The 18,778-nt window shown below is 41.6% G+C and overlaps 1 protein-coding gene across 4 annotated transcripts in view; it reads left to right on the top strand.

The window, feature by feature from the left end:
- The window catches only part of RXFP1 (relaxin family peptide receptor 1), a 57,037-nt gene that overhangs the window by 6,797 nt on the left and 31,462 nt on the right, over positions 1-18,778 (top strand). The gene's annotated exons all lie outside the window — the stretch shown is intronic.

Here is an 18,778-nt window from a genome sequence, read left to right on the forward strand (position 1 = left end):
CAAACATGCATTTAATAAGTCCTGCTTTTTATTCAGTATGGGTTCCCAACACCATGCAGAAAAATACAGCCACTTTCTACTTTTCCAAAAACATATCATAAAATGAAACAGCACCCTATGGGCCTGCCTGCTTCCCAAATACCCTGCAGAGCTGGCCTGGGATGCTGTTTCATGTAGAACAGAAGGATATTAGAGGCTCTTTATCCCAGGGTTGGTATCCTGTTTTATTCTTAGGCTTCCATGTGGTCAGAGCGGGAGAGCAGGATAAAAAGAGGAAGTTCCAAACCGGGGCACAGGTTTTTAAGGGTCAGGAAAGGGGAGGGGTCAGCCCCGGCCTCAGGCCAATCCCACCGCAGGGGCCAGTCCACCGGTCCTGCAGGGGTCACAGGGCTAAAGGGACATACCATTCCCAAAACAGTAAGGTATTGGGTTACAACATCTCACCCTTTTTTTGTTTAAAAGAAGAGAGAAAGGTATTAGGTTGTTAAAAGGAAAACAAACATTTTAAAACATGTTAAAAGTCTCTGAGTCTGCCGGAAGGTCGTCTTCTGTGTCAGTTCTCTCTCCTCTCCGGCGGCGTCTTCTTTTCGAAGCAACTGCGACTTGCTTCTCTTCCTCCTCAGCTGGAGCTGGCTGTTTAGGGACATAAGGCTTCACCCATTTCTGGGGAATCCACTGAGGGCCTGAGGGAGTGGATACGCACGCATAACCACGTCCCCAGGTAACAAGCTCATAGGGACCTTTGGTTTCCCAGGTTTCTGGATCCCTAATCAAAACTGGTGGATGCTCAGACAGCTTGAACTGTTTGCCACTGTTAAAATGACGAACCACTGGAGGATTCATGTTTTCAAATGAACAGTTCAAGAAATTGATAGTGAACAGGGCTTTGCACAGCTTCTGCTGTGGAGACATCCACACAGTTGAATTGCTCTGTCTAGCCAGAACCTGCTTGAGCGTCTGATGTGCACGCTCAATCACAGCTTGGCCTGTGGGGGAGTGGGGGATGCCTGTCTTATGTTCCACTCCCCACTGCTGGACAAATTCTAGGAACTCCTTGGACACATACACTGGGCCATTATCTGTTTTGATTTCCTTAGGGATCCCCAATACTGAAAAAGCTTGCACTAGGTGTTGTTTGGCATGCACAGCTCTTTCTCCTGCGTGGGCAGAGGCATAAACTGCACCTGAATATGTGTCAATGCTTACATGAACATATTTGAGGCGACCAAAACTGGGAATGTGTGTGATGTCTGTCTGCCACACCTCACAGCTGCCAAGGCCTCGGGGGTTAACCCCTGCACCTAGCGATGGCATGGCCTGGAGCTGGCAGCTGGGACAGGTGGCCACAATGGCTCGAGCCTGACTCCGTGTTAGCTTGAACTGACGGATCAGACCTGGCACATTCTGATGGTATTGCTGGTGGCTCAGCTTTGCCTGTTGGAAGATGTCAGGGAGGCGTGCTTGTTCTGCTGGGGTGGCAAGGGAGTCTGCCTGACGATTCCCTTCTGCGATCTCACCTGGCAAATCGGTGTGTGACCTCACATGCATCACATAGAACGGATGTTCTCTATGAGAAATCAGATAGATTAGTTTTGACAGCAACCTGAAAAGCTGCTCATTGTCAACCTCTTTGAGCACTGCCTGCTCCGCCCTGGACACTACTCCCGCTACATAAGCTGAGTCTGTTACCAAGTTGATTGGCTCTGAGAACTTCTCAAAAGCTCTTACCACTGCAGCCAGTTCAGCTACCTGAGGCGAACCCTCCACAAACTCAACATCAGCTTCCCAATGCTGAGTCTGAGGATTTCTCCAAGTCATCACCGACTTGTGGGAAGCCCCAGAAGCGTCTGTGAACACCGTGAGAGCTTTGAGTGGTTTCCGACTCCTTTTATCACGAGGAATGTGGTGGAATTCCTCATTGAACAGCTTGTGAGACGGGGCATGGACTGATATTTGTCCACTGTAGCTGTCCAGAGACAACTGGAGACTGGCATTGCTCTGGAGCAAGTGCTCGAACATCTCCTTTGTCAGCCTCTCAGGAGAGTTCCTTCCCTCCTCAGAGAGTTTGACTGGAAGGTGAATACATGTGAAGTCACAACCTGCCAGCTCATACAGTCTCATCCTTGCCTTACGAATCAGCTGAGCTATGAGTTCTTGTGGCTTTGTGATGGTTTTGGATCTTTGGTGGGAGAGGAAGACCCACTCTATGATTAAGAGCGAATCTCTCTGCCCCTCGATCCACTGGAATATCAAACCGTGTAAATGTGGTAGTTTTCCCAGAATTATGAATTTGAAAGGCAGTTCAGGCTTGTAGCGATGAGCCTGCCTCTCTGCTAGAGCTTTCTGTACCTTTTCGATTGCGGTTTTTGCCTCTGGGGTCAGTTCCCTGGGAGAAATCAGCTCTCTCTCCCCCTTCAATAAATTGAAAAGGGGCTCTAGGTCCTCATTAGTGAGGCCTAGCCAGGGCCTAACCCAATTTAAAGACCCACACAAGGAATGGAGATCTGCTAAAGTTTTTGGGTTGCAATTAATGTCCAATTTCTGAGGAACAATGGTCCTTGCAGTGATTTCCAGGCCTAGGTACTTCCAAGGTGGCATCCTTTGGACTTTATCCTCCTGCAATTGAAATCCAGCAGAGGTTAAAACCTTAACCACTAGGTCAAGCGTGTGTTGGAGTATAGAGTCATCGGGGGCACACACAAGCAAGTCATCTACATAATGTAGGATGATAGCTTCCTTTCTCTGAGCACGCACTGGGGACAGCAATGAGGCCACATACCACTGGCATATGAAAGGACTACACTTCATCCCTTGAGGGAGCACTTTCCAGTGGTAGCGCTTCATTGGGGCTTCTCTGTTGATGGTAGGAACAGAGAAGGCAAACCGTGGAGCATCTGCTGGGTGTAAAGGGATTTGAAAGAAACAGTCCTTAATATCTAAAACTGCCAATTTCCAATTTTGAGGGAGCATCGTTGGAGAGGGCATCCCTGGTTGAAGTGATCCCATGTCTGCTATAATTTTGTTTATTTCCCGGAGATCATGTAACAATCTCCATTTGTCCTTCCCTGGTTTCTTAATTACAAATACCGGGGAATTCCAAGGACTTGTAGTTTCTTTTATGTGTCCTTTTGCCAATTGTTCTGCTACAAGCTCCTCCAGCGCCTTGAGTTTTTCTTTACTCATCGACCACTGAGCTGTCCAGATTGGAGAATCATCTAACCATGTCAATTTGTGGGCAGGGCGCTCCTCAGTGGCCGCCTTTAAAAAATCCTGAGGACTTTTGGGGATTACCATTTTCATTCCCCACTGAGACATGGTATCTCTTCCCCACAGGGGGCACTTATAGTCTGTAACAAACGGACGGACACTAGCTATTTTTCTATCCGGCCCCTCAATTTGCACGATGCTTTTTGATATTTTTGCCAATTTGATTCCCCCTATACCTTGGATTTTGCCTGCCACGGGTTGCAATTCCCATTGTGACGGCCACATCCTTTCGGGTATGATCGTCACATCTGCCCCTGTGTCCAGCACCCCCTCCACATGGAGATGGTCTGAACCATGGGTCAGATTGCATGCCACAGAGGGTTTTTCCTCACCCACCACCTCTGCCCAATAGACTTCAGGTGATTTTTCTTCTGCTGTGATTTCCTTTGGAACAGGAATGGCCTGGGCGAGGATTTGCCCCTCGTTCAGGTAACAAGGTGGTTGTGAGCAGCGTGCTAAGAGAACGAAACCTGAGACATTTTCCTTCTTGGATAATGGAAGTAGTTCCATCTCCAAGGGTGTGTGTGCTGTGTCCCCCATAACTAAATACTCACAGCGCAGTTCCAAATGCAACAGCGTCAGGTTCAGTGAAGTGCTAGACAGATCCACTGTAATTGCTGTCCACTCTGTTGACATAAAACAAACACCTTTAGTGGTCTTAAGATTGAGACGACCAAAAGGCGTCCAACCCTTGCTAATTGAATATTTAACATTAATGCTATCATTAATCCCCACACCATTTGTCCCGTCCTCCCCCTTATTTTTAAAGAGAGAGGTTTTTTCCCGTGTGGAACCCGCAGTATTTATATCTTTGCGCGTTATGGTATTTATGGCGGGTACGCGCTGTACACCTAGTTTTTTTGTTTGTTGGTCTTCTTCTGTTTCTGGTTGTGTGGGCAATCCCTTGCATAGTGTCCTGTTTTCTTGCACTGGAAGCAGGTGATGTGCTGCAGCTGCTGTGGTGGTACCGGTTGCTTCCTTGGTCCTGGTGTCATAGCTGCTGCAGACCTTGATTGTGCTGGTCCTGGATTCCTCTCTGGTGCACTGAACAGTTCTGCTTTTCCGGTGCAGGCTTCTATCATCTGTGCTAAGCTAGGTGGTGGGTCGAGGGGAAGACTAAGTATGACCCTGCGACATGATTCATTAGCGTTTTTCTGAGCCATCTCCTTTAGTAGCTCTGCCTGCACCTTTGGGTCCGAGACTTGTCTCTCCACCTGTGCACGGAGGCGATCCAGAAACGGCAAGAAACTTTCTGAAGGAAACTGTTTAATATTAACATAACTACCTGTAACATCAACAGTAGGTAATTGATGGAAAGCTTTTTCTGCTGCTAGAGAGATCTTATCCAAAACAAATTTAGTTAATAAACGTGCCTGTTTATCAGGGTTTTCAAATTGTCCCTCTCCTGTTAGGTGTTCCTGTGTAATATCATTATCATCCTCATCTTTTGCACTTTCTGGGCTTTGTTGTAGTTCTTGCAAAAGCACTCTTAAAGATCTTTTCCAAATACTTTCCCATAAATCAAATTCAGAAGGGGATAACAAACATCTGAATAAATCCTTAATATCATTGGGTACCATCTCATTAGAACTAAATGTTGCTCTTAAAAATCCTTTAAACATTTCACTGTGTCTACCAAATTCTCTTTGAACCTTACAAATTTCCTTTTTATCTTGGTATGTCAGTGGCTGATATGTTCTCCTGCCATTTCTCCTACCCATATAAGTGACAGGAGCCACAGACGGAATCTGGGTTTCCAGATCCAGGGTTTTAGGGATAGGCACTACCCCTCCCCCTGCTCTGGGCTGTGTTATCTGTGTATTCTGTCCCTTTGCAGAGACAGTGTCCTGAGGAATGGGCGGAGCCGAGGGCCTTATCTCAGAGGGAGGTCCCATAGAACCTGCAGAACCAGTATTCCCACACCCACCCCCACCCCCACCCCCATCTGTGCTAGCTTGATAGCTTGGGGGAAGGGATGGCAAAACCTGAATAGAGTGAGAATTGCCCTGAATACCCAGGGGCCAGGATGAGTTTGGGCAGGGGTTTAAGGGTGTTAGCAGGGGAGAAGGAGTATTATGGGAAGAAGAAGAGTTGAGAGCCATGTGGCTGGAGCCATGTTGGGGTCTGCTTTCAGCAGGAGACACGTGGCTGACAGCCTGAGTTAGAGAGACAGAGGAGTCAGATTTCTTAGGTGAAGAGGGAATAACACATGTAGAGGGACAGATACAAGAACTGGTTGTCTCTGAAGCAGTTTGCTGTGGCTGGCTGTTATTTTCTGTTTGAAGTAAAAGTTTTCTAATTTGCAAAAATATTGGGATGAACATTAAGGCTTTTTTATCTCCATTTTCGACTTTTAAAGTTAATAAATCTCCAATTTCATTCCAAAATAAAACCGAATTCATATCTTCCAAATTAAGATCAGATCTTTCTACAGACAGCCACTTAGCAAAGCGTTCTAGTTTTCTGTCTTGCAATCTTTAAAAGTTCTCTAATTTGTGAAGCCACGCTCTTTTTCAAATTAGAATGCTGGGAGCCCATATTTCCACAGCAAGTTACTCTAATATCTCACTACAATGCACAGTTAAAACACAGTAAGAGAAGGCTGCTAGCTGCTGGCAAAACTGGCACCTCCCCCACAGAGAATCACTGGCTGCAGCAAAAACGGCGCCTCTCTTTGAAATCAGCTGTCTGGCGTGATACTGTACACACGGCAGAAACTGTTTCAAGGCAGCCTTGCTACCCCCACCAGTGTCTCCGGCTGCATACAGCTCCAAAACCCCCAGGGCAGATGCTGTGCAGCCCAGCCCCCCGCACCTCGATTTTACAGAGAAAGCACCTCAAAATCCCCCTCCCCACGGAGGAAAATTTATACTTACCACTCTCTGCGAAGTACCGAGGAGCTGAAAAACTGTACTTTGTAATCTGTTCCAAATCTGCTCACCCTTAGGCTGGATGAGTTGTAGATTCCCCCCCTGTAAGCTAGACCTGCTAGAAAGCAAGTTTCGCCCACAGGGCAGTTGACTTCCCGTCGGCTTCCTAACCCTTCTAAGGGTCACAGCCTCTCACGTGGGTTTTAATTTAAAAAGCACCACGTTCCGGGCGTCAACTGAAACAGCACCCTATGGGCCTGCCTGCTTCCCAAATACCCTGCAGAGCTGGCCTGGGATGCTGTTTCATGTAGAACAGAAGGATATTAGAGGCTCTTTATCCCAGGGTTGGTATCCTGTTTTATTCTTAGGCTTCCATGTGGTCAGAGCGGGAGAGCAGGATAAAAAGAGGAAGTTCCAAACCGGGGCACAGGTTTTTAAGGGTCAGGAAAGGGGAGGGGTCAGCCCCGGCCTCAGGCCAATCCCATCGCAGGGGCCAGTCCACCGGTCCTGCAGGGGTCACAGGGCTAAAGGGACATACCATTCCCAAAACAGTAAGGTATTGGGTTACAACAATAAACAGGTATTTAATTGGTTTTTTCTACACTACATTTGGTTTTTCTACACCTCTAGGACATTGATGTTACATGAGGTCTTTCTCTTTCTTAATATGGTGTAGCGAAAATAAAACACCTTGTTCATCTTTCTTTTCTATCACTATTTGATTAAAATTTCATTTTTTCTTTTTAAATCTTTCATTTACATATTCACTGCTTTCTTATCATCATTCAACTAGATTTGTTTCTTGGTCTCTAGATTGGTTCCACAGAGCAAGCTCTCACTGCTGGCAATGAGAAAACAGTGTCAAGATCAGACACCATAATCTTTTAGGTTAGGTGAAGTGGTATGAAAGGAGGAGAAGGAGGGGCTATAGGCTGTGTGGAGGTTAAATCCACAGCAATCCATGCAAAAATATTAGCAAAACTTAGCTAAAGTGCATCCAAAATGGCGACACACTTCTGAAAGCTGTTTGTTGTTATATTTTCTAATTTGGATATCCAAACTTCCGAATATGTGCTCCTAACATGACATTTGTTTATGTACATTAATAAATGCATAAAATCGGCAAGTTATAATTTAATGATCTATTGCTCTTAATCTGCATTCACATTTTGATGCAACCTGCAAAAGAAAAAATAAGTCAGATGCCTCTGGTCGTGGGGTCCAAACAGCTGGACTACATTATCTCAGAGGTTTTTCCAACCTAAATGATTCCACAGTTCTGTGGTTTGACCAACTAACATTATTCACTTCAAGAAAGTCAGAAATCCTATTAACTTGAGATAATTTCTGTTTTATGCACTTTACTGGAGTGTCACAACTTTAAGTGGTGTTAAGTGTACTCGTAGTAGAATACAGCAGAGATTGGAAAACTTGCGATTTTTAAAAATTGAATCAAAGATTAATGAGTCAGAATCCAATAATAATGAACTTTTTAAGCACATTCTGCAAATTGATTTTTCACAAAATATTTCTGTGAGCTCTTAGAAAACAGATTTGCTAAAATACTTTCAGATTATTTTACTTCAAAAGAACAACAAAGGGTTCCATATTTTATAATACTTAAGGAGGGTGGAATCCCATGGTGCACAGGGCACAGCCACCTCCCAAATTTGAACTTGTAGTTCTATATTAAATTTAAATTCTTAATATTTATAAATGGTTCTTAGTAACAAAGGTATGTGAATAAATAAAATATATCAGATAATCCTGTCTCCAGCTCACCAAGAAATAATGTATTTTCATTGTTACAAGAGTAAACTTGAGTGTTCTTCAGACTTCACTTCAAATTATGCTGGCTTAGTTCCATTATAAGAACTATTATTGCAATCCTTTCAGTCTTTACTAAAACTACAATAAAGAAAAAAAAAGAAAAATATTAAAAAACCTAGTTAAGGCCTCCAAAACACTTTTTCCTCTCTCTGGAGCTATAGAAAAAGCATAACTGAGATTATTTTTTAAAGACTTACTTGAGATTGTGCTACTTGGAAGAGGAAAAATAGTGGAATCTGAAATCTTGGCTGATGTGTAGCTTGCTTAGTTCTAGAGATTTTAGCAAAATACAAGACAGGAGCAAAAGAAGATGGAGAAAGAGATAATAGAATCTCCCAATGCCACCTTTCAGGTTCTTTTTCTGAGACTTTTTGGGCTGGCTGCTCTCAAACATATTTTTCTATCATCAGCACTGCAAGATGCTGATTCTACCACATTGTTGGGGTTTTCTGGGGTTTGTTTCCCAATCACAAGAACCTATTAACATTGGAATAAATTGCATAACTTAGCTATAACTTCTGTTTTGGGATGGGGGTGAGAGTGTAGATACTCAACAGGAAAAAAATGGAAGACAGGCTTGCCCTTTCTGACAGAAGAAAAGTAGGCAAAAGGTTATGATCTTTCAGGTTGTTTCTGCCTTGAGAACATGGTAATGATACCCAGGTAATTCTTTGCTGTTCTGCTCTTTTGCAAATAATGTGTTCTCAGAATATCCTACAATCTGACTATCAGCAAGTAATTCCCATGTTCATTGCTTTTCCAGTTTCATTCCCCTTTCTCATTGCAGCTTTCTCTTAAGGCTTTCCTACAAGTGATTTCTGTCTCATCTGCTGGATTTCTTTTTACTTCTATGCATGAACGTACATGTACACAAACTTCCTCCTGTATATGATATTTTTTCATGAAGTCACTTCAATCTGCCTTTTGTTTATGAAAACTTAAGAGAAATATTACAAATGTCTGCTGATTGTTAATTTAAATAATTTAGTTTTCACTACTCAGTATTTCTTTATGCATGGCTGACTGGATTAACTTGTTGAAAGCAGCAAGCCTGGAATGAACTTCTTTACAGTAATTTCTAACTGCTGTCCATATGTATTGAAATTCAGAATGCTGGTTATCTAGATGAGGTGAGTGATTGTTGCTTGAGGGACAGTAATTTATTGATAAACATCTGATTTTTTTAAAAAAGAGCCTACTGAGTATAAGATACAAAAATAAATGTCAGATACCTGGCAAATACAGCAATACAATAAACCTTTTACCCTAGGATAACAAAACTTCCAGATAAAAAATTCCAGGTATGAAGCTTCAGAGATCTTTTTTCATTATTTTTCATTACATGTTTACATGTTTAAATCATTAACTCATAAATGCTATGTTTCAAATGAGGGAAAAAAAATACTTGCAATAAATTTCTTTTCTTTTGGGGTTCAAAGAACCAGGTAATACACACTCAATAGTGATTGTGAGACAGAATCAACTCCTGAGAGAGGAGTTTCTTTTATTTTAATGGCTAACCATTTCCCTTCTAGGCCTTCCAGGTGGGATGGTGCTGACTAGCACAGTATATTTAACACATTTGTATTGGTGCCGTCATTTCTATTCAGTACCTAGCACCAGTTGAACAAAACCCTAGTGTTTTATATGGCCAGCTTTCAACTTGATATTACTCTGCTGTGAAAAAGAAATTAGTGAAATCGAGGAGTTACACACATGCAAAAAACACGGGGAAAAGGAAAGCTTACCTTGATGTGTTTTCTATTGGAAATCATGCCAGAATATGGAGTTAGAACTTGTTTCTAAACAGAAATAATAGTCAGATACAATTTAAATCCTGTTTATTTGGGGAGAGAAAGAAAAGGGGAAGTGGAGCAATAGAAAAGTTTGGCTCTGTTCAATGATTTGTGTCTTTGTTAAACACTGTGCTGAACCCTTATCCTCTGGGAATGCCCTACAAAATTTCATTTGGATGGAACTTATTTTACTTCCTATTGGGGCTTTTAGAGCTATTATCTCTTTGAATACTTCATGCACATCAGAATCTTTTTATTTTAAGTTCTGTGCAAGCAGAACAAAATGACAAATTAATAAAAGCCAAATCCTCAAGGCAAGGTGCTATATCACCAGTCTGAATTGTTCTAGTGGCAGTTTCTGGCCCTAGAGTGGATTTACCTGACACTTAGACAACAAGGATCTTCCAACCCTATAACTGGATTAATTAGACTGAATTATCTGTGGCATACCTGATAACTAGTAATATTGTTGTGAGATTGGAGGTGATATTTTCAAAAAGTTAGTACAAATCATCTGCTTTGGAAAATGCTTCTGAAATGAAAGCATTGTGTAATCCGCAACAAGATATAAAGGTACTTTATGACATTAAAATCCAAGATAATTACCAGATTGGCGTGCAACAGTCATAATATATGCACCATTTTTGCTAAAATCCATTGCGCTATAATGTGTCTGATGGAAACAAACATAAACTTAGCTGTGCAGTTCAAGTACTACATATTCCTAGATCGACATCTAATATAGTGTGCTAAAGACAAATGTAATGCAATAAAACCGAAAGTGTATTTCTAGTTGAAAAAGCAAAAACTAAACATTAAAAAAAATCTAGTGCTCTAGAAATGGATCTGTCATTCTGAATAAATAACACTGTGTCACTTGCACCCAATCAAGCCTAAAATTAAAAACACAATGCATATGCAGTACGTACATTTAGAAAATGTTATAGACTTCAGGGCTGGACAACTACCAAAGCAGAGGAGCAAATTGCGGAAAAGGCAGTATGGTGATAAGAGTTTAATTACACTTCTGTGAGTACTTTGTACAGATATTTAAATCCTTTAAGCCACATACACTTTGCCTCAAGGATTAGTGCCAAAGAATCTATTGCCACTAGACAAAGGTCTATTTTGGTATAAAAATTATGCCCAAGGTTTTTCTCCAAGTGTGTGTACATTAGCAGCACTAAAGTACAAGTGTATAAATTCTGTTTTTTTCTTGTATGAAACTGGAATCTATTTTCACCATGCTATATGGACAGTTTAAAATTTAGTTTTGTTGACATTTAACAAGGTGAGATTTTTGTTACATTTTCCCAGATATCGCTAGAAAGTTTCTCCTGAAAGAAAATTTTAGGGGAGTCTTTATAAAATTACATGATGAAAAAAAAAAAAGCATTCTTACTGGTAAAGTTATATAAGCTAAATAACTTATATAAGCTAAAACTGTGTAAAGTTAGTAAGCTAAATGAAATTATGCAAAAGTTAACTTTTTATTTCTATCCTGAAATACTAACTTCATCCTTGTCTCAGTCATATATTACTTAAAAATCCCTTGTTTAGGGGGAAGAAGCTGAACATAACAAAATCAGGAAAATTATCTAAGAATTAATTTCATCTCTTCATTCACTTCTACATATTGCTGTAATGGTCAAATTCAACAAAAAATTATTTTTAAAAATATCTTTTTAAAGTTGTTTTATCTTCTTTTCTTTCTGTTATTTGTGATTCAAATGCATCTGATCAAATTTGGTCAGTCACTAGTCACTTCTTTGTTAATAAGTAATCATCTTGTAAGCTATTCATAGTTGTAAACTTTTATAACCTTGTTCTGATGGTATCTTTATGAATGAAGATAATAGGCCTATGAGACCTGTTCTATGTTATGCTAAAGGTTTTTCAAATCCATTTCACATGCCCTTAATATACCTTTCAGCAGAAGGGAATATTTTTTATCTACTTTATATATATATATATATATATATATATTTTATCTACTGACGGCTTGAAGTACTCAAGTTGGCACAAAAATTACAGGTGAAATCAATACAAGTTACCTTATTTGGCTGATGAAATTCATGAGTCATTTTGGATTTGTGACACTGGATTTCATGTTATTCAAATTCTTGAAAACACAAAAATATTTTCCTGATTTTATGATATTCCTTTACTTGAACCTATATGTGACACAGTTGAGACTGGTGTGACTAGTAGGTACCAAGCAATGAGTAATGCCCTTAACTTAAGTGCTCATGGCTCAGTCCCAGAAGCCCAGAACTGTTCCTTTTCCAGGGAACAGTATGACTATACTCACTTGTTTTGAAGAACCTACAAGTTACTGTGTTAAGTCTGTGTTCTTACAGCGCACATGTGCCTTATTTGGTTTCTCAAACAGCACTTGTGACCCAATCACAGTATTTCAAAGAATGCACAAAACTAGCAAGCCTAATGAATCAATTTAATTGAAAGCCAAACCATGTTGTCGTGGGAACATCTTGTTCTTGGCTTTCCCAAACGCGTTTCTTCTTTTGATTTCATTTTATGACTGCTTAAAGAGGAGCTGTCATGTTCTTTCCCCAGTGATTCTGCATCCATGAAACAGTGGAAAAAGCCTTACTATCTATACTAGATGGCAACCCAACTCATGTTTATTCCTTTAGCAAAGGAAAGCAGAGTTAATTTAGTCTTATATTTAAAAACAAGCAGGGAAAGTTATCCACTTTCTTCTTCACCACAGGTGTCCTACAGCAATAAGCATCTCGAAGCAGCCAGTCTGGACAAGCTTGAAAGGTGCATAACAGGAATTCTTGTTTTCTTTCTGAAAATTTGAGATTAATTTGGGGGATTGCACAGAACCCTAAATACACCAAAGTCAGAAATATTTAATTTGCAATATCATGAACATGCTGCTAAAGTAGAACATTTTCCTGTATTGAGACAGCAAGTGTGAGAAAGAGGTTTGTTTCTGGTTTTGCTGTTCATACTGATACCAGTTTACCTATTTCTTTTCTCTTTGATCTTGAAACATTGCAAATATTTTAATATTTATGCTGAACACTATGAAAAACAAATTTTCTGGTACAGAATAGCTGAAATGGGTGCAATTATCACTATGTCACGGCAATGCAGGAGATGATTTTCTCTACGAGGTATACAAAGAAGAGGCTCTTTTAATTGGTATCTGTAAAAACAAACCTTCTGATAAGCAAGTCTGTCACGGGTTTATCACTTTTCATCTTCTTTCAGCTGCTAAAAAAAAGACAAACAAGATACAAGAAGAGTGGTTCAATTTTTTCGTAGTGGAAAATCAATCAAATGTAGAAAAGCCAACAAATTTAATACCACATCACAAAGATGGAGAGATAGATCATTATCTTGGCATGATGAGCTCCAACGTCAGTAAAGTCTGTATTTGCAAAACAATAACCATAATTTTTAATTGCTGTTGTTGCAGTGCTATCTTTATCCATTTTCCTCACATAAAAAACTGAAATTAATTTCCCCAATCCAAAATATAATTGTTTGAATATTATCTAGCATTTTATAACAGTCTTTACGGTCTTATCTCCTGTCTACCTTTGTCAGCTTTACCAAATATTTCCTCAGAGAGCTGGAGGCATTTCCATACATAAATCTGCAATCAGCAGAGTCCAAATTTCTGTCTTTTTTTGTATAAACAAAGTGATCTTAGCAAGTCAGTGAACAAAGACCAGTGCTTTCACTGATTTTATAACTGAGATGAAGTTGTTGAGTTTTGAAGCTGTGTTATCTCCTTTCCCAGGCAGATACTTACATGCCAGAATAATCCAACATAGCACAAAATGAGTTATGCAGAGATTCAGAATAGATATCATCAAGGTTATAAATGTACAGAGAGTTCAAAACATTGAACATCATGAGGGACTTATTCCTTATGGCAAAGTACAGATTTCTAAAATGCAACAGCAAATTCATTAATTAGTTCAGGGATTAATAATATTTGAATAATTAATAATTTTTGGAAGATGCTGTAAAATTCCACTGAATGGTGCTGTGAGAAAATAAATTGCTTTCACTTGAAATTTAAACTGCATGGAGACCAGCCCCTTTAAACACAAGGTTCAGATCAGTCTAAATATGTCTCCAGGTGTAGAATAAAAAGCTTGACAAAATGTGAGAGTTTTTTTGATGGCCTGTCTGGGATGTTTTCATTTATGGGGGCTTTTTTCCATACTGGTATCTCTTACCAGATGTTTTGGTAGGTAATCAGATTGTAACAGGCATTTAAGGAAGCCTCAATGTCCCGCTCTGCTTTTTGCTAAGAAAGAAACTTAAGACACTGAGTACTATGCATACACAGTTTGCTTAAGAGTATGCCTACATAAGTTTTCTTGCTACTTATTTTTGGGTGAAACAAGTTAATGTTCTAAATACATCATGAAACAGTAGAAATTTAAGAACAATATGCAATTGTGAATTCACCCTGTGATTAGGATGTAGTTTTATTTTTCGTTCATGTAAAAGTCTTAAGGAGCTAATGCTGTTTGAATAATTGCATAGGTTTTATACTTGTGGATAAAAGCAAATAAAATTTTCAAAATCATTCAATGGTGGTTAGCTGGAATATAGTACTTTCTATGCAGGATGCTTCTTACAGCCAGGATAATTCCGTACATATAGAAAATATTTATTTCAGTTTTCTGCTGCTACAGCTCTTACATTTCAATTTTTGAGAGTTGTAAACTTTGTCAAGGGCTTAACTGGAAGAAAGTTCTTCTGGAAGATATTTTTAATGCATCTGAAGTACTTGGCTGAATTTCAAGAGAAAAATGAGTGCAAAAAATCAGATGATGTCAAAGAACATTACAGTACAGTAATTTCATGAATACAAGCCGCAGCAAGAAGACTAAAATTTTGGTGGAAACCCGGAAATGCGGCCAATATTCCGGTGTGGCTAATTTATGGACAAAAAAGTGATATCTGCCCTTACCTAGTATCATGCTGGTCCAGTCCCGAGCCAAAACAGTCTGAAATCCATGGTTTCCCGTTGTTCCAACAATGAACCAATCAGAGAACAGCTTATTGTCTGCCTGTGGACGACGGCATTACTGGGGGACGGGGGGGTATTTAGCAGGATGAGTTCCTGTGCCTCGTTCTTTTTCGGCGTGTTCTGCCCTCGGCATGTTCTCTTCTCGGCTCATTCTCCCCTCGGCGACTTCTTCCCTCGGCATGGCTGCGGAGAAGAGAGTAGCATACGACGCAGAGTTTAAATTGAAAGTGATTAGCTATGCAAAAGAACATGGAATAGACCTGCAGCTAGAGCATTCCACGTTAATGAATGCATGGTACGCAGATGGAGACAGCAGGAGGACGAACTTCGTCTCGCAAGGAAGACAAAGAAAAGTTTCCGTGGCCGCAGAGCACGATGGCCAGAGCTGGAAGAAAGACTTTATCAGTGGATTTCTGAGCGAAGGGCAGCTGGCCAAAGTGTATCTACTGTTGCCATTCGGATACAAGCCAAAGCAATTGCAAATCAATTGCATATAGAAGAATTTCAAGCAGGAGCGTCTTGGTGCTTCCGCTTTATGAGGCGACAGCAGCTCTCTGTCCGTACACGGACCACGGTGTGTCAGCGGTTGCCAGCGGACTACAAAGAAAAGGTAACCAGGTTCCGGAGTTACTGCAAAAACAAGATCTCTGAAAATAAGATACAGCCAGATTGTATAATTAACATGGATGAAGTCCCCCTCACATTCGATATGCCGTTGACGAGGACCATAGAGCACACCGGAACACCGACGGTACCGGTAAGAACCATGGGGAATGAAAAGACGTCGTTTACAGTCGTCCTCGGCGTTTCGCTAGCTGGGCAGAAATTACGCCCCATGGTCATTTTTAAAAGAAAAACCCTCCCTAAAGAGAGATTTCCAAATGGAATAAAGGTTCATGTTAATTCAAAAGGCTGGATGGATGAAGAGGTAATGAATATTTGGCTAACGGAAGTTTACGGTGGCACATTGCATAGGTTCTTTAATCAGTTACCGGGACTGCTAATTTTGGATTCCATGCGTGCCCACACGACGGAAACCATGAAAGAAATCGTGAAAATAAAGAAGACGGAGCTTGCTGTAATACCGGGTGGCTTGACCAAAGAACTGCAGCCGCTGGACATAGGTAGTATTCGTTCCTTCAAGGCTAAAGTGCGATCTCTGTGGGAAGAGTGGATGTTGGAAGGCGAACACTCCTATACCAACACCGGGATGCTGCGCAGGGCAAGTTATGCTACAGTGTGCCAGTGGATACTGGATGCCTGGGGTAAAGTAACTACCCGAACTATCAGCCGAGGGTTCGCCAAAGCCGACATCATTCCTGGACTGACCAGCAATGCCATCGAGAGTACCGAAAGTGATAACTCTGATGGTGAAGGTGCGGGCAAAACCGCCTCACGTTCGCTGGATCCCACAGTTGCTCAACTGCTGGTTTCCGATACGGAGGACGAAGACTTCGACGGTTTCATGGAAGATGAAGCTGCTGATGAATCGGCTGATGAATGAAAAATGAAACTGTTTAAAAGTTTAATAAAAGTGTGATATTTTTCTGTATTTTTTTAAGTGTTTTCAGTTTTCTGCAGCTGCGCGGTTGGCCACCCTTGTGCAGCTGCGCGGGTCACTGGGCTCACGCGGAGGAGGCGGTGGGTGGCTGGGGGGGGGGGGGGGGGGGGGGGGGGGGGGGGTTGAGGGGGGGGGGGGGTGGGGGGGGGGGGGGGGGTGCTGAGCGGGCGGGGCGGGGCGGTGAGCGGGCAGGGGGGGCGGTTGAGCGGGCAGGGGGGGGCGGCTGAGCGGGCGGGGAGGGTGGCGCTCGCTGAGCTCACAGGACAGGCGGGTTCGCGCCGATGAGTGTGGGGGGGAAAGAGCTGAGTTCGGGGACCTCGGCCGCTCGCCCGTGGGGCTGAGCGGGTGGCCGTGCCGGCACGGAGATGTGGCTCCGCTCGGTGCTTGGCTGCCCGCCCGCGTGGCTCAGCGGCTGTTTAAAGGCAAAGCGGATCCGTTGGGAATGCTCGCAAAATGACCACACTATTGTTCGTGTCTTTTTCGGCTTGTAAATAAAACTTGCAAGGAACGGTGCCGCAGCTATCGTCTGTGTCTTTTTTCACTTGGAAACAATGTTTCCGAGGTCGGCAGTAAGCCAGTAAGCCCCGGCAATCCGCGATTGTGTTACTAAATGACGACTTTGTGAAAGTTCGCTGCGAACTAAAGTGCGGCTAATATTCCGGGTGTGACTTATCTATTAACAAAGGCAACAATGTTGCCAACACACCAGCAGTGCGGCTTATACTCCGTGCGGCTTGTATTCGTGAATTTACTGTAATTTCACGACCATAAGGCGCACTGGACTATAAGGCGCACTTTTTTTTGCAGCGAGGCTCCGCCCCCAGCTCCCCCCGCACAGTTGCTGGCCGAGGCCCCGCCTCCACCCGGCAGGGGCGGTGCCGCAGGCCCCTGGGCCCGCCTCAGGCCGGCTACCTTGGCACTACCGGCTTCTCCCACAGCTCACAGCTCACACTTCCAGTTTGGCAAATTTCACAACTTTGTACAACAGATAAGGCTCACAGGACTATAAGGTGCACTTCCAGGTTTGAGGGAAAATTTTAGTCAAAAGGGTGCGCCTTATAGTCGTGAAATTACTGTACTTGTTAATCTGGGAAAGTTGTGTGAAAGATTTATACTTTGTATTTGCAAATAGCCCGAAAAAATAGTTTCATGTTTCAGAATTAGCAGTTTACTATCTGAACAAGCATCACATCACAGTTAATAAAGCAATTAAATTTAAAATGAAACTTATATTTGATTTTTGGTGGTTATTTCTTTTTTTTTTATAATTACACATTAAGTCAAATGGTAGCTCTAAGGTGATACTGCTTTTTGAAAGCACTTCAAAAATTAGATTAACAGACCCTTGCGTAAAGGTACTAGGTAGGTTTAGGGAAGCTTTAGAAGTGCAGAACACTGGATAGCACTCTGTCTTGATGATGCTTTTCTCCATTACCAACATATTGTGGACTGAACAAATTTAATTCTAGAGTAATTACCCTCTCCATAGTATGCTCTTGGAAAGAAGTTGATCTCATAAGACAAGAAATCTGACTTGATATCTGCAATCCATTACAGAAGAAATAAATGTCATATTTCTTAGGAAAAAAATAATGATGGCAGAGTTTGTCTCTCAGGTACACTGGTGGGACTGGTAAGGCATCATGCATCTGCAAATGTGGGTAATTGCAGCTGCTGCAGCGCAGAGAAGTGAAGGACAGAGGACAGGTAGAGTCCTCCAGCTGCCCTGGAGTCCTTCATCAGCACCACTCTACCTTTCTCCTCAGCACTGCTTGAATGAAGTCCTGTGTTCTCTGAAGTTCCTTTCTACAAAGCATGGGATCAGCAGAACAGCACCCGTGTATCTAAACTTCACACTGGTATATTCTGACCAATATATCCACAGTTTTTGGATGAGACTGACAACGCTTCTGAAGGATTCAAAATTGGCCCCTTCATGATGTCTTACTCCATTTTCAGCAAAACTGTGTCACAGATTTGATCTTAGTTGCCTTATTCTTAGATCCTTGATCCATTTACACCAAGAAATTTCTTTAAAAGTTGAATGTAATCAGACAATATACATCTGACTTAATATAAAGAGGCTTGTCTATCTGGGTCTAAAATTTCAGCACAAATTAATGTCATAGAATGGTTTGGGTTGGAAGGAGCCCTAGAGATCATCTAGCTCCAACCACCCTTCCATGGGCAGAATACCTATAGCTTATCTGGCATGTTGTTATCATAAACAGCACAACAATCCCTTAAAATAGTGGCTTTAGGTCATTTGTCTTGTATAATTTACATTTTGATCCTATTCTGAGGATGAATAGGGAGGAATTACCTGTTTGCTTTATATCAAAGGAAATTTTAGTTAGCTAAAAATATATTTTTGCCAAGTTTAACAAGTACTTCATATAATATTTGGAATTTAATATCAAATGAAGTA

The sequence above is a fragment of the Catharus ustulatus genome, chromosome 5, assembly GCF_009819885.2.
Source record: "Catharus ustulatus isolate bCatUst1 chromosome 5, bCatUst1.pri.v2, whole genome shotgun sequence".
NCBI lineage: Eukaryota > Metazoa > Chordata > Aves > Passeriformes > Turdidae > Catharus > Catharus ustulatus.